Source organism: Vicugna pacos, chromosome 20 (genome assembly GCF_048564905.1).
Source record: "Vicugna pacos chromosome 20, VicPac4, whole genome shotgun sequence".
Taxonomy (NCBI): Eukaryota; Metazoa; Chordata; class Mammalia; order Artiodactyla; family Camelidae; genus Vicugna; species Vicugna pacos.
Window position 1 is genome coordinate 30558599 of NC_133006.1, and position 15977 is coordinate 30574575.

The following is a 15977-nucleotide window of genomic DNA, read 5'->3' on the forward strand; positions in this document are numbered from 1 at the left end:
AGTGAAATAAGTCAGACAGAGAAAGACAAATATTGTATGTTTTCGTTTATAGTGTGGAATAAATCAAAAAATAAATAAATCAGGGAATCTAACAAAAAAGAAACAAATTCACAGATACAGAGAACAAACTAGCGGTTACCAGTGGGGAGAGGGAAGGCGGACAAGAGCAAGATCAGGGAAGGGATTAAAAGGTACAAACTACTATGTATAAAATACAGAAGCCATAAGGATATATTGTACAACACAGCCAATATTTTATAGTAAGTTTAAGAGGAGGATAACCTTTAAAAATGGTGAATCAAAATTTTGGTATGTTGTGCATCTGAAACCTACACGGTATTGTAAATCAACTATACATCAAAATAAATTAATTTATTATTATTATTTTTTAAAGAGATAGCAGGGAGATCAGAGTGGTTGGAATGGAGTGAGTGGGTGAGTAATAAGAGGTCAGAGTGTGAACAAAACCAGATCAGATTTGCCCTGATGGGCCACAGTCAGATCTTGGGATTTTACTCTGGAAGAAATGGGAGGCACTACAGAGTTATGAGAGGAGGGTGGGTCAAGGAGATCACTTAGGAAGCTGTTGGAATAACCCAGGCAGGCACTGACAGTTTTCTGCAGGAGCAGGAGGTGATCAGTGGTTAGATTCTGAACATATTTGAGAACCCAGCCCATAGAATTTCTGGTACATTGGATTTAGGGTATGAGGCGGAGAAGAAAGGGAAGGATGATAACTTCAAAGTTCTGGGCCTGGACCACAAGAAGAAAGAGACTTCCATCAGGGGAGATGGAATAGATTCCTGAAGGGGGAGATCAGGAATTCAAGGCATCTTTAATGTTTTATCTTTTATTTTTTGTTTTGAAATAATTTTAGTTTTTTTAAGTTGCAAAATTATTACAATTAGTTCATGTATAACCTTCACCCACCTTTCCCCGATGACAACATTTTACATAACCAAAATATAATTCTCAACCCCAGGAAATTCACATTGATACAATATTGTTAACTCTCCCAGTCTAGGACAGGTCCTCATTCTTTCTTTGTCTTTCATGATCTTGACATTTTTTTGAAGGATTCTAATCAGTTATTTTGTAAAATGTCCCTTGGTTTAAGTTGGTCTGATGTTTCCTGATAACTAAATTCAGGTTATGAATTTTTTGGCAATACCACTGCAGAAGTGATGCTACGGCCAGTTAGACCATCATATCAAGGAGGTACATGATGTTAATAGGTCTGAATTACCAGTGACATACTTTGGACGTGGTCTCTGCAATGTAAAGTTACTATTTTTCCCATTGTTGCCAGAAAGTGTCTTGTGGGAAGATACTTTGAGAGTTGTAAGTCTCTTGTTTCCCAGCATGTGTTTGCCCACCAATTTTAGCATCCCTGAATGATTCTTGTGGGCAACAATCATTACTGTGCAGTTTGACAAATGATAATGTTCCATTTCCATTATTCCTTCCACTTTTATTCTTAAATGAGCTGTCCCTTCTCAATTATTTATCTGTTCAATTATTAATTCATATTATTATGGATACACAGATATTCATTTTATTCTCTGGTTTATAATCCATTGCCAGAATTAATCTGATGCTCAAATTATCCCAGATTTGGCCATTGGCCTTCAGGGTTAGCTTCTGTGTTCTTTGGACATGTCTGCATTTTTTTTTTTTAGCACTTCCTTATTTTCTGGCACCACAAGATGCTTTAGGCTCAATTTTTTTTTTTTTTGGCTTTTTTGTTTGTTTTATGGAGGGGAGGTAATTAGGTTTATTTATTTATTTATATTTGGAGGCGGTACTGGGGATTGAACCCAGGACCTCATGCATGCTAAGCATGCACTCTACCACTTGAGCTATAGCCTCCCCCCTTTAGGCTTATCTTGCACTTTCTCTGCTCTATCCCTGGAATCAGCCAGTTTTCCAAGGAGCTGTGGTTCTTTTTAGTGAGAAATGGTATTTAGAAACTAAGATATGAGCACTAGGTGTGCTCATTGCTGTTGGCTGTCACTGCTCTAGCAGCTCAGTTTTAAACCTATTAAACTTGATGTAACTTATCAGACATTGAGTTGGATTGTTAACTTGGCAGTTAGAATTATGATTTTGAAGTTTAAGTGAGAAATTTAGGCTGAAGATACACATTTGGGAGTTAATGGCTACAGGTAACATATAAAGCCAAAATACTAGATGAAATTAGAATTAATATAAAAAGTGAAGAGGATCAAAGACTGAAGCTTGGGGCACTCTGATGTCAAGATGAGTGAGAAGAAGTAAAGAAAACTGAGAAGGACCAACCAGTGATGTAGGAAGAAAACGAAGAATGTTGTATCCCAGAAGCCAAATGCTAAAAGTATGTAATGAAGAAGGGAGTGATCAACTGTGTCAAATTATGCTGATAGGTCAAGTAAGATGATGACTAAGAATTCATCACTGAATTGAGCAACTTGGAAGGGAAGTTTTGGTGGAGTGGACAGGGTAAAAATTGAACGAAGTGGATTCAAGGGGGAAGAAAGGCAGAGAACTGGAGACAGGGCATACAGACCACTTAAGATTGCCTGCAAAGCGGAGCAGAGATATGGAACTTAGCAGCGGAAAAAGTGGGATCAAAAGGAAGGAATATTTTTAAGATAGGCGAAACAAGAGCATGATTATATGCGAAAGGAGAACAATCCCTTAGAGATGGGGAAATTGATGGTTCAGTACAGAGAGGGAGAAACTACGGAAGTAATATTGCTGAGAAAAAACGGTGACCATTTCCTAAGCATTATATCATAACACCTGAGATATGAATATTTGAGAATAGATAAAAGTTGTTCACCTAGTTTAAAAAATCAAATACATTTGGCTGATTTTGTTTTTAAATGAAAGTATAGTCAGCTACAATGTGTCAATTTCTGGTGTACAGCACAATGTCCCAGTCATGTATATATATATATATATATATATATATTTTCATATTCTTTTTCATAAAAGGTTATAACAAGATGCTGAATATAGTTCCCTGTACTATACAGAATAAATTTGTTTTTTAATCTATTTTTTTAATATAGTGGTTATCATTTGCAAATCTCAAACTCCCAAATTTATCCCTTCCCACCCCTTTCCCCCGGTAACCATAAGATTGTTTGCTATGTCTGCAAATCTGGCTGATGTTATTTTTAAAAACACATTTAAAGAGATGTGACTTAAAAAATGAGAGCTTTCTAATAAGACATTAGCAGTGACCATCAAGAGTCAACTAAAATATACTGGAAACATATTTCACTAGCAAGTGTCAGAATGTGGTCACTGCCAGGAAGATGTGGAAACAGAAACTCCTTTTTTCTTTTTTTAACCATAGGATACTCATGGCTTTTGGTTTTTAAAAAAAAGAAAAGAATCATTCATTAAAAGCTCTCTATTAGCCACATCTCTCATGGGCTTCTTTCTAAAATATTTCTTGCAAGTGATAAATGGGCAGGGGAAATTCAGAGATTTGCAATTCCACTGAGAGAAAATCTGTTTGAGAGTGAGTGGTGGGAATGATAAAGACCGTGAAAGATTTTACGAGTCAGAAACTCACTACCAGAGTATAGAAAAACACTTGCAGTAGCCGATTTCATGAGAATTTACTCCCTGAAGCTACAGAGAAACCAGGTTTAAGCTGCATCAGTCAGGAGGGGGAGAAGAGGAGGGAGTGTTCAGTTTGGGCTTATTTGGTCTATTTGGTGAATCTAAATTTCTCAAAGACCCCCTGGGGTGGCTGTCCATTCAATAGGAGAGTAAAAGCAGAGATCAAAAGGCAAAGTAAACCAGGACAAAATAAAGAAAACAAGACTTTTTGTCATTTTCTTTATTGTGTTCTTGTAGTTATCCTCTTTAATTTCTCAATAAATGATTTGTAAAGAGGCAGAAGAAATGTTTAGGAAAAAGGCACTCGCAGAGCCACTACAGCATTTATTTTCAAAGCATACATTTAATTATGTTATGTATAAATATGGACAGAATTCATACGCTAAATGAATTTGCTCAAAGCAAAACTCTATTCCCTGAAGTTGACTTGTTCTGACATAATTATGATGTTTTATGAGACAAGTGACACATTTATTTAGTTGATTGTTGCTTGTATAGCCTAATGGAGGGAAACAATGGTGTGGTTACTCCAAAATAATCAAAAGTCATTTATATATGACTTTGAAAAAAAAAAAAAGAGCTTGCTATTTGGCTATGAATGTGGGTATTTTTAAGATTCTAAGATTTTTTTTCAAAAACTTCAAATGGAGCAATGAAAACATACTGTGTAAAAACTTACTCAGATCATAGCCTGGCCCTGCATCTATTAAACCTGAAATAAGTCGATGCACCAGGAAGTTTCTCAGCTTCCCTATCACTTAGCAGCTATGTCAGATAGTCATTGTTTTTCTTTATCCAGAAGAACCTTCTCTAATTCTGTGTGATCCAGAGGGCCATGGACTACTTCAGCCTCTACCAGTGGGCAAATGACTAAGACCAGATCAATCAGAACCTTGTAGTCCTCTGACCACAGTGCTGGATTTTATGAGTACCTATAACCTGGGCAAGCCCCGTGGGCGTATCCTATCCTCCCTGGCAGTAAGTTCATGGATGAGCACATGGGAACAAGAGTCTGCAGCTGCCATTTTTACAAAACATGCCCATGCCCTGCTGGCTCTAATTGATCAATCTAGAATTAACCTCTGGCCCAAATTGGTCTAATCAGAGGTCTTTCCCTATGAATTTGAAACAGAGACAAAGAGAGTTCAGTATCAGTTTTGACATCTAACAGAAGAGTTGTTTATCAGGGAGCTTCCACGTGACTGTGGGAGAAGAGAGAGCTGTTCTTAAGAGAGAAAATGAAAGAAGAAAGCAGCAGTCAGGCCGAGAGCAAGAGAGATGAAAATGAAGAGAGAAATCCGAATCTGGTCCTTTAAGGACCAGACTATTCTTTTTTTTTTTTAAGTTTATTTACTTAATTAATTAATTAATTTTGGTAGGGGAGAGGTAATTAGGTTTATTTAGCACTTATTTATTCTTAGAGGAGGTACTGGGGATTGAACCCATGACCTCATGCATGCTAAGTATGTGCTCTACCACTTGAGCTATACCATCCCCCACCTTGACTACATTCTTGACCCTTAGTTCTCTGAAGGTACAAATGTAAATCCTCACGTTAATCTTTTTCTCTGAATTGGTTTCTCCAATTGATTTCTCATTGTCAGTCAAGAATCTTTACTGATTCTGCAGCCCCTGAAGGTTGAATAATGCATGGATAGAGAAGGCAGATGGATGGATTGACCCAGGGTTCAGAATCTGCAGGACAGACAGAGTAGAAGGACAAGAGGTACCAGTGAGAAAGAAGCTGAAGTGGCTGAAAATGAGAGTCAAGTTGGACTGAGAAGAAAGAGAATCCAAAAAGGAATAACTCCAACTAGAAGAAGAAGAGCTGAGAGGCTACAGGGCTCGGTTAGATGAGTCTTTGCTTTGTGAGAGTCAGGAATTGTGGGGAAGGATGTGGTCTGAGAGTAGGTATCAAAGATAGAGGAGTCCCAAATTGTAACTAGGTCCAGGATGTGGCCAAGAGAGTGGGCTGCTGAGAGGGAAGTAAGAGTTGGAATAGAGATTAAGGGACACTAAGAAATAGAATGTATAATTTACCCAGAAAAGTGGCAGAAGTTAGGTGGAGAACGTGAACCAAGTGTCAAAGCCGTGGTGTATACGTGTTTGTTAGAAATACAGGCGATTGACAGAATCAAAATTATACTGGAGATTTTAATTCTCCATTGTCAGTAGGAGAGATTAAGTGGATGAAATTTTGTATAAAAGATCCTGACATCTTCAAATATAGAATTAATTGATATTTATAATAAATTAAATGAGGTGCAGGAATTCTATTTATTGTGCTTACATAATGTTCTCTAGGCCATCAGTTGTGATAAAAACAGAAATTAATAACAAAAATACCCTAATTACATGAAAAATAATATAATTCTCCTAAATAATAGACTTACCAAGGAGAAAGTTAAGAATACAGTAAAAATCTGTTTAAAAAATAATAAAGTACTTTTCAAAAACCTTGAAATGCAGGAAAACTCTTCTTAAAGGAAACATATGTTTGTAAATTATTTTATTGCTAATAGATAGTTAATTAAATAAACATTGAATTAAAGATCTTAGAAAAGTAAAATTTTAAATCCTGATGAAAAAGTACTAAAAGCATAATAAAGTAAATTAAAAATCAAAAGTACACTGGACAAATAAAATCAACAGCTGATTTTTTAAAAAGCAACTACAATAACAAATGAGATGTAAGACAATAAAGAGAAAAAACACAATAATTAGAAACAAGAATACAGACATGGCAAGCAAACAAAAAGGGATACAAAATTATAAAGGAAAATAATATTATAAAAGCCTTTTTGTAGGAATCAGGATATGTTTATAAAATTCATTTTTTTAAATATCCGAAAAATGTGAAAACAACGTGATATCTATTTCAATTAGTAAATAGTTGAACTTTGGTACTTATATGTAATGGAATATTATTCATCAAGAAAAAAATGAATGAACTCCGTAACACACACAAATACGCTGCATGAAAAGGGACTTAAATAGCTCCATACTACATGGTTCTATTTGTATGACATTCTGGAAATGGTTAAACAATATTGACAGAAAACAGATCATCAACTGACAGGAACTGTGGGTAAAGGAAGGGTTGACTATAAAGGGCATGAAGGAACATTTTAAGGTGTTAAAAATGTTCCATATCTTAATAATAGTGGTTGTTATACAATTCTATGCATTTGTCAAAACTCTTAGAATTGTACACTAAAAATGGTGAATTTTATTGTATGCCTATTACACCTCAATAAAATTTTTGATTTGGATTTAAAATATATATATATATATATATAAACAATGAAATATTAAAGAACAGTGCTAAAAAGAACAGGTAAAAAGTGCTCTTATAAGAAAATATTCCATGGACTAAAAATTAAAATGATGTGTCAACAGTATGAAAACAGAAATCTAGATCAAAAGAAAAAATTAAAGAAACAGGCACAGACTTAAACACAGGTAATAGATTACTACTCTCCTTCCTTTCATTTTTTTTTTTCCTTCCCTTCCCTGGTCTTCCCTCCCTTACCCTGCCCTTCCTGAACAATTCAGTGAAAAAGCTATCAGACCATGGGAATGCAAATTGGTAGAGCCATTCTTGGAAGAGCTTGGTGGTTTCTTTAAAAAATAAACATGCTCTTATCATATGACCCATCAGTTGCATTCCTGGACATTTATCCCAGAGAAATGAAGACCTATGTTAACAAAAACAACAACAACAAGAAAACCCCAAACATGTCCACAACTGTTTACAGCAGCTTTATCTGTAATGCCCCACCGTGGAAATAACCAACATGTCCTTCAATAGGACAATAGTTAAAAAACATTGGTATATCCACACTGTGGCTACTACTCAGCAGAGGGTGACCCAGCTTGGGATGTTAGAGTCAGAGTCGGATGGAGAGGATATCCCTACAGGGGATAGATCAGCACCGGCCTGGCACAAAGTATCAGAGCCCAGACCGAATAAGAATAGTGTCTGCCAGGGACAGGGGTGGGTGACAGATTCCAAGTGGGGTGAGGAGGAGGTCTATGACTGGGGAAGAGGCATGGTGGCCACATGGGAGATTGGTTACAAATAGAAGGATCAAGCAAATATATTGAGGATAATGGATGCTAAGTTTCTCACTGTCAAGCAACAGAATTAGAAATAGTAAAAGAGAGAAAATAAGAATGACCCCTGTGGCACTGGATTTGAATTAGAGATGTCAGTGTGAACTCATTTTTAATGAATAGAGGTAGATAATAGAAGTAAATATAAATGGAACAGTGTGTGTATGTGTATGTGAATTATATAATATGTGTGTGGGAAGTGATATGTGTGTATGTATGTGTGCACCCGCTAACCAGATCTTAAGTAAAACAGGATGTTTAATCTTAGGATGGATCACTCTAAGCAAATAATGGATTTAGAGCTTGAAATAATTTCACCCAGGACCAATTTCACACTCCATGCCTTGACTCTGTCATTCACCTTGACTTTGTTTTTATTCTCAGACTCTGTCATTAGTTCCAGGCCAATTTACAGACTCAAATCCAGAAGAGAAAAGAAAAATTACTACTTTCACTCAACAATCTCAAAAAAAAAAAAAAAAGAAAGAAAGAAAGAAAGGAAGGAACTGAATATAGTTCCCTGTGTTATACAGTAGGTTCTTGTTGTTTATCTACTTTATATATAGGCATGTGTATCTATTAATCCCAAACTCCTAATCTGTCTAGTTCTAGTTGCTTTGGAACAGGGACATTTATGGGTGATTTATTTTCAGATGGTTTTCTTCTCATTCTTCCCTTGACATCATTAGTAAAGTCCCTCTTATTCACTCTTGTTTTTATGAATTCTTAAAGGAGATGAGGACAAGGGTACAACCATTATCTAAGTCCTGACAAATGTTACTGATAATTATCTTGATTACTCTTCATAATGACAATAAAAAGTGGTGCCTTCTCTTCCCCACGTGGGTGCTAATGGAGTGGCCTTCCTCCTGCAGGACAGATGTCTTTTCCCCTGCTTCACAGCAGGACGTGGTTCAGGGCCCCCAGTTATGAGAGGCCATTTCTCCATTTGAATCCCACGTGAGCAGGGAAGTTCTTTCTGAGACAGAGACGTGTAGGCTGAAGCCTAGAATTAGAAGAGGCCAAAGAAGAGAGAGAGTATGAGGAAGCAAGGGTAAAAAAATTCCAGGCCAAGAGAACTGCAAATTCAAACACTCTGAGGTGGGGAAAAGGGCCAATGAAACAGCAATGCGTGAATGGGGAGAGACTGGCCGGGGAGGAGGCAGGCAGGGACCAGCGAGGCTAGCCCTCCTACATCGTGAACCACCAAGAGAGGTTTATTGGCCTCAAGGAACTTGTCAGGGGATACAGTTGTCAAATTTCCTGATGCTTAACATTGACTAAAGGTTGGTTGACAGATTCAATATTAATAAGGGATTGCCTTAAGGGGATGGAGTGCGTGCTTGTCTCTAAAAATCTATCTGTGGGTTAAGTCAGATGAGCTGAGCGCTAGACTGCCCTTCTGAAAGGTTCTGTGAGTTAATGACCCAAGACCAGGTTAAAGAGCTGTGGTAGCCAGTGTCCAAGATGACCCCACTAAGGCTCATCTTTGTATATTCCCCTCTTGCACTGAATCTGGCTGAGCTGTGTAATTGCTGGAATGTTGAGGAAATGACAGTGTGTGATTTCTGAGGCTAGGACATCAAAAACTATGTAGCTTCCGTCTTTTTCTTTCTTGGATCATTCACCCTGGGGAAGTCAGTGGCCGTGTGATGAGGATACTCAAGCAGACCCATGAAGAGGTCCACATGGGAAGGAACGGAGGCCTCTTGCCAAAAGCCAGCACCCACATACAGATCATGAGTGAGCCAGCTTGAAGTGAACCCTCCAGGCCCAGGTCCGTCTTCAGATGACCATCACACTGGCTGATGCCTTGACCCAGTCTCATGAGACATCTCAAGTTAGGACCACCTGACAGAGCTGCTCCCCAATTCCTGACCTACAGAAACTGTATGAGACAATAAATGTTTATTGTCTTGAGCCAATAGGTTTTGGTATTTTTGTTATATAGCAATAGATTAAAGCAGACGTTAAAAGAAACAACACTAATAAACTATTTGCTAGAACAAAAGTAACACTGTTTGTTAAGGACATTGTCTGTGAGTTATTTAACCTGACTATACCTCCAGTTTCTTTATTTTTCAAAGGGGACTAATTAATAGTATCCATTTTCAGAATGTCTAGAACATTAACTGGAATAATAGATGGAGACATTTTAAAGGATAAAATTGAATCAGAGACACAGTAGAAACTCATTAGATGTCACCCATCTTTATTATTATTTGCTGTTATTGTAATGACTCTTATTTTTTTAAGTTTAATTTTAACCAAATCTGTTTCTCCTCCTGTTTTTCAAAATGAATTAGTAACACAATGATCCTGACAGTTAAAATACCAGAAACCTGGGAATTATCCTTGACTGATTTTATTCTCACACTTTACACCCAGTCGGTCATTGCGTTCTAATGATTATGTCTCCTAAGCCCTTTCAGATGATTTTCTTTATTCCTACTCCTACTGTCTGAGTTCAGGCCTCCATCAACTACCATCTGGACTATTAAATAGTTTCCTAAATTGTTTCCTGCCTCTAATCTTATTCCGCTTGAAACTGCTTTTCACGCTGCAGCCTGTGTGAGCTGTCTACAATACAAATATGATAAAGACAATCCCTGGTGAAACCTTGCGTTGGCCCTCTGACAGCCATATGAAGTCCCGTCTCCTTAGCATGACCAACAAGGCCTGTCAGGACCTGGCTACCGCCTGCCTGTCCCCTTATGAACAGAGGGGAAACAAATGTTCATTCTCTTATTTGTTGCCCTTGGTGCCTGTCCTTCAAAGCGTTGATTTTCCTCAGATAGCTGGTGATTCTTGCTCTGTTTTATTTTTGTTTCTTTCTTATTAATATTTGCTGTGTGGACCTAGATAAAACATCTTATTTGCACACTCAAATGGGATTCTCTGGTTACCCCTCAATGTGTTAAGTTTTGATCACAGAAAACTATTTCTGATGATGGCAGGTGAGCACTGGGTCATGTGGCAACAGGAACATTCACACTCTGAGATTTGGGCATAAAAGACTCCACAAAAATAGTTGATTAAAGAACACGCAGGTGACTTTTCCACTCAAGATAGGCACTCAGTCCCGGCACAGCAGGATCTGTCTCCCTGAACACCTGCTGTCATAGAATGCTCACACTGCTCAAGCCCCAGAGAAACACCTTGCCTCTGTCCGTGACCTTGAAACAAAAACAGGCAATCCTGTCCAAATGCCCTGAGTATTTGTGAGTTGTGCCCTATCGATTTCAGAAATGGGTATTGCTTCAGCAGAGAGGATTTGAGAAGCAGCAACGCTAAAGAAAGAGAAAATACAAATTAATTATTGTGACAAATCCTTCCTCTCAAGATGAATGCAGTAGATTCTTGCATAATGAAAGATTATTCTCTTAGAGCTAGAATTTTCTTGCTGGCCTTTGTAAATCTGTAGCTTCTCTTAAATTAGCTCAATATTTGAAACAATCGTACATGACAGGTGAATACAATTTCCCAGTATTAATTCCCATTACTCTTAAATTTGCATACAGTAAATAATTCACATTACTCTTAAATTTGCATATAGATACACAATTAGCCATAATAGGCATGTAGTATGATACTAATTCTTTCTATTGGCAACCAGATGGACAATGAAAACTAAATATGTGACTATCTTTGAGTGTATTTTATTTAACAATTAATAACATTAAAATACAATTTTTAAAAATGAAATTTAAACTTCAGCTTTAAAAATAATTTGACTTGAAAATTCAACGTTCATTAACTTTAATTTGTAGTTTGTAATTCAATTTTAATAATTTTAAATATTTTAGAAAAAGAGGACATGTTTGAAAACTTACATGAAAATTCACTTTCACATTTAATTTACACATTTTAATAAAAGTAATGGAAATTTTGCATATTTTCAAGATAATTATTTTCTTTTTAACCCCTCAGATAATTACTGTCAATAAAACACTAATTATATGAAAATCTTGATTATAACAATGTAGTTAGTTTGTTGAAATGGTCAAGAAAAAGAATGTTATGGAATAAGTATATAGTCATTTATGAATTACAGTTTTTTTCAGACAGCTAAGCCCATGAATGGCGCATCAACTGAATAGTGAGACAGTTGCAACACTAATTAAAGTCAGACATCTTTGGTATTTTGCAAAACCATGGCTTTGCATACTTCAAAAAGTTTTGTTATAAAGGAGTGTTTGTCAAAGTAGAAAGATAAAATATACATAATGTATATGCATGTAGTATGTATTTGTTTGTATACAAAGAGAGAGAGAGAGATTGAACGTAATTTGTGGCTTTAGAGACACCTTACTCTTACCTGGGGCCCTCTACCTATGTTTTGAAACACAATTCTCTCTTTAGAGAGTAATGCTCATGATTTTAATTTGGAATCTTTCACCCTCCATAGTCTTGGCCAAAGTCTAGAGTTACCTCTGGGTGCCTTCTTGCTTTGCTCTCTGACCCAAATATCCATGATTTTCTAATTCTAACTCTAAGCCTCACCATGCTTAGAAAAAATATTCACAGGCCTTTACTCTGGGAGCAAACTGTTGGCTAGCACATGGGGAGGGGAGCGCGATCCAACAGACCCTGCTGTCCCAAGTCAGACATTTGATAATTGTCATTATGATGTGTCCAGGCTCTTTTCTTTTCTACTTATTGACAACGAACTTGAGGTTTCCTTAGGAAAATCCATTCTTACCCTTGAAATATCACTGAAGTGGCTTTCTCCAGTTAGTGTTTTGCCTACAGTTTCTCCACTTGTTTGCTTTGCTCATGAGATGCTATAAATGTTCTATTTTTTCCAGGAATTCCTCAACTCTTTTATCTGCTGCCTGCAGCCCTTCTAGATTTCTAGTGTCACTATGAATTACTGTTTTTAAAATATCTTTCTTGACATTCCAATAGGCATATGCACAGGATGGGAAGTTATTGTGTTTAATGTATTATTTGAATCCCTATACATTTACTGACATTTTAAATCTCATTGCCTGTGTTGGTGAGCTTTGGTTATACCAAATGCTTGCCATCTCTGCTCATACACTGCTGTGTCATGCTTCTGTGTCTTTAGTCATGATGTTTTCTCTTTCTCACTCAAATACTCTTTCCCAGTTTCTTCCCCTGGTGAACTCTTACTTTACCTTCAAAACTCAACCCAAGCTCCTTTCTCCAGAAAAGAACTAACCAAGTAGATAAATAAATAAATATATAAAATTTAAGATTTCCAAGACATTCTAGTTTGAGTTAAGCTCCTCCCTTCTCTAACACCTGTATACAGTCTATCTCTTAGGTTGCCAGATAAAATATTTGGGAAACACTTATACAAAAATGTGTTCATTGTTTATCTGAAATTCAAATTTCAACAGGCATCCTGCTTTTGTTTTTGTTTTCTAAATCTGGCAACGCTAAATATCCCCTCACTTACTATACTGTATAGGCTTTATCTGCTTACGAGCTTACCTCTCCCTTGGGTACTGAAAGTTCCTTGCAGGAAGGAACAATGTCTATTTTTTTTTTTCAGTTAGGTGTTGGGTTGGGGGGGGAGATGGGGACCACATCTTTTTTATCTCTGGATCCCTAGAGGCTGACAAATTGCCTGACACACTAGGTTATCATATTAGTTAAGATCTTTTGGTTGCAAGTAACAGACACAAACTCAAGGCTAAATAAGCAATGAAGAATTTATTATGAGAATTCCAGGGCCAGGGTGCTGCTGGCTTCAGGAAGCATGTGGAACTCATTGCTCTTGCTTTGTCTCTTATCTCTGTTTCTCTTAACTCCTGCAGTTCCTTCTTTAATTGCCATGGCTTCCTCTGCTACTCACTTCTTGTGGAACATGACTACAGCTCCTCCACTCAAGAAATACGCACTAGTTTCTCTTAGTCCCCAATTCCAGTTCCTGAGGAAGAAACTATGTTCAACCAGTTGAGTCGGGGAAAGGAGGGTCATGTAATACTAATCAGAGGACCCACCTGTGACACTATTGTTTGATAGTGGAGGAGGGAAGCAGACAGGATTTCTAATACATAGATGCTACATCAGTCGGAGTTCTCCATAAAACAAAACCCATAGAATGTGTATGGGTCTTTTTTAAAAGGGTCATCGTATGCTCTGATTCCCATATCCCTTCCATTCTGGCACTCCTGTTTGGAGTTTCAAAAGAAACTCAGTACATATCATCACTCTCTTACCATTCAAAGCATAATGAAAGCCAAGTGCTCAATACTGCAATGTGTTGTCAAAACACCTCCAGGCACTTCCTTTTTTAAACCAGTTTAAATTGCTCTTCTACCATTTTAAAATGGATGCAGTCTTCCTCAGATCTACAAAAACGCTGACTTCTAGAAGAAGCCCTTTGTTTAGTGGTAGCAGAGCTAAAAAGTGAGGTAAAGTAAAAGAGAGTTGCTGAGAACAAAAACAAAACCAAGAGAAGAATCTTGCTTTGTAATCATATCTGAAGCTCTTCAAAAAACATGGCTGGTGTTAGAATTTTTGTGAACCATTTGGAAAGTCTCCTTAATGACACTGCTATATAATTAAGTTTCGGGGGGTTATACTGAAACCACTATATATTTGAAAACTGAAGTAACAGGAACTTTATTAGGTACTTAACTCTAAGAGTTGTGGCTTCCTATACTTTATTCGTTCTGAGTGTGGCAGCTTTAAGTGGTACACACCAAAACAGGAAGAGACCAGAGAGTGGTCTTCTTTTTCTTTTCTCTTACCATGTTATCTTCTTGCCCCGGTAAGAAAAAATAATCATACTAAAACAAACATTTTTACAAATGACAATTTCTTGAAAAGGTTAGTACTATATCAGTTATGTCAAGTCATCGCCAAAAGAAATACAAGAAGACAAAATTGGTGATCTCACCAGGAAGAGAATACCTTGGTCATTTTAATTTAAGAAGCTAAATAGCTGGGGTGGTGGAGGAGCCCGGGAGTCTGGGTTTCAAGGTGGTGCTGGTCTTTCTCCATCCGCGTTTCCGGGCCGTGAGGGCTGCAGAGCGCGCGGGGAGTCGGCTCCACGGAAACCTGGGTTTAGTTAGAAGAGCCGTGGAGGTTGGGAAGGGGTGACCGGAAGTGACCCTGGGATAACCGGAAGCGAGGCCTGGAGGGGCGAGGAGGGTGGCTCCCGGAAGGTGCTTCTGGCGGAGGGCGGCGGCTGGAGGGTGTGAGAGCGGCTTGGGAGCGCGGTAGGCGGCAGGTGGCTGCTGCTGGTCTGTTCGGAAAGCGGTAAGCGACCACCACGAGCTGGAGGGGAGAGCTCGCGGGGCCTCTGGGCGGTCTGGAGGGGTTAAGCCGAAGGGCCGATGCCGGCTCCGGAGAGCTGGGGGAAACTGATTCTGGAAGTCAGAGCAGCCAAGAGCAAGGAGCCAAGGATACGGGCAGTGCGGGTCGGCCTTGAGGTGGCTGGTGGGTACCGCATGGGAGATCTTGGTTTGGAGTTTTCTACAGTTTTGCCGCGTTGGGTAGAATCACACTACTACTCGCCTTTGTACCAGAAACGGTGTCTCCTGGGGCAAGCGAGGAGCCATGATGGCCGGGGCTCTGAAGCTGCCTCTGGCGGATGAGGTGATGGAATCCAGGCAGGTGCAGGACTTGGATGCTAGCCTGCCCAGGGTTGGCCTGGAACCAGGTGCTGGTGCCGGTAGCCTATAGAGTTGAATGACATCTTCCTAGACCCTGCACCTTCTGAATCACAAAGGCAGGAGACAAAATTAGGCAGGGTGGGGGGTGGGTTGTAGCGAAGGAAGAGATGTGTAGAGTTAAAGCAGCTGTCTTAAGTTAGGGAGAAGAAACTTGTTTCTTTTGTTTTGAGTAGTGTGTATTGTGGAAGAAAAGGAAAAAAGATTGCAGGCAGCGTCGAGAAAAATGGCCCTTGATTAGCCACCAATGGTTGTTGACAGGCTGTTGTGCAGTGTGGGTGACTTGGAGATTGTTGTGTGTCTATGCGTGAGTTGGTTGCACAGGGCTTGTGCGAAGAAGAGGCCACAGTGAAATGTGGGAGGTGTCTAGGGAGTTGGGGCTTAATGATGAACATTGGTTGACCGCTTGTTGGGAGGAAATGTGAGACCTTAGCGAAGAAGTCCACACACCTGTATCTTAACCTGCTTTAAGGCATCGCTTGATTCTAGGAGTTCTGACTACTGAAACATAAGCTATGAAATGAAAAAGTATCAAAAATAACTTTAGATGGTGTCTAGACCTTGCATGTATCAAGCCAAATGTTGATAGTAAATGAA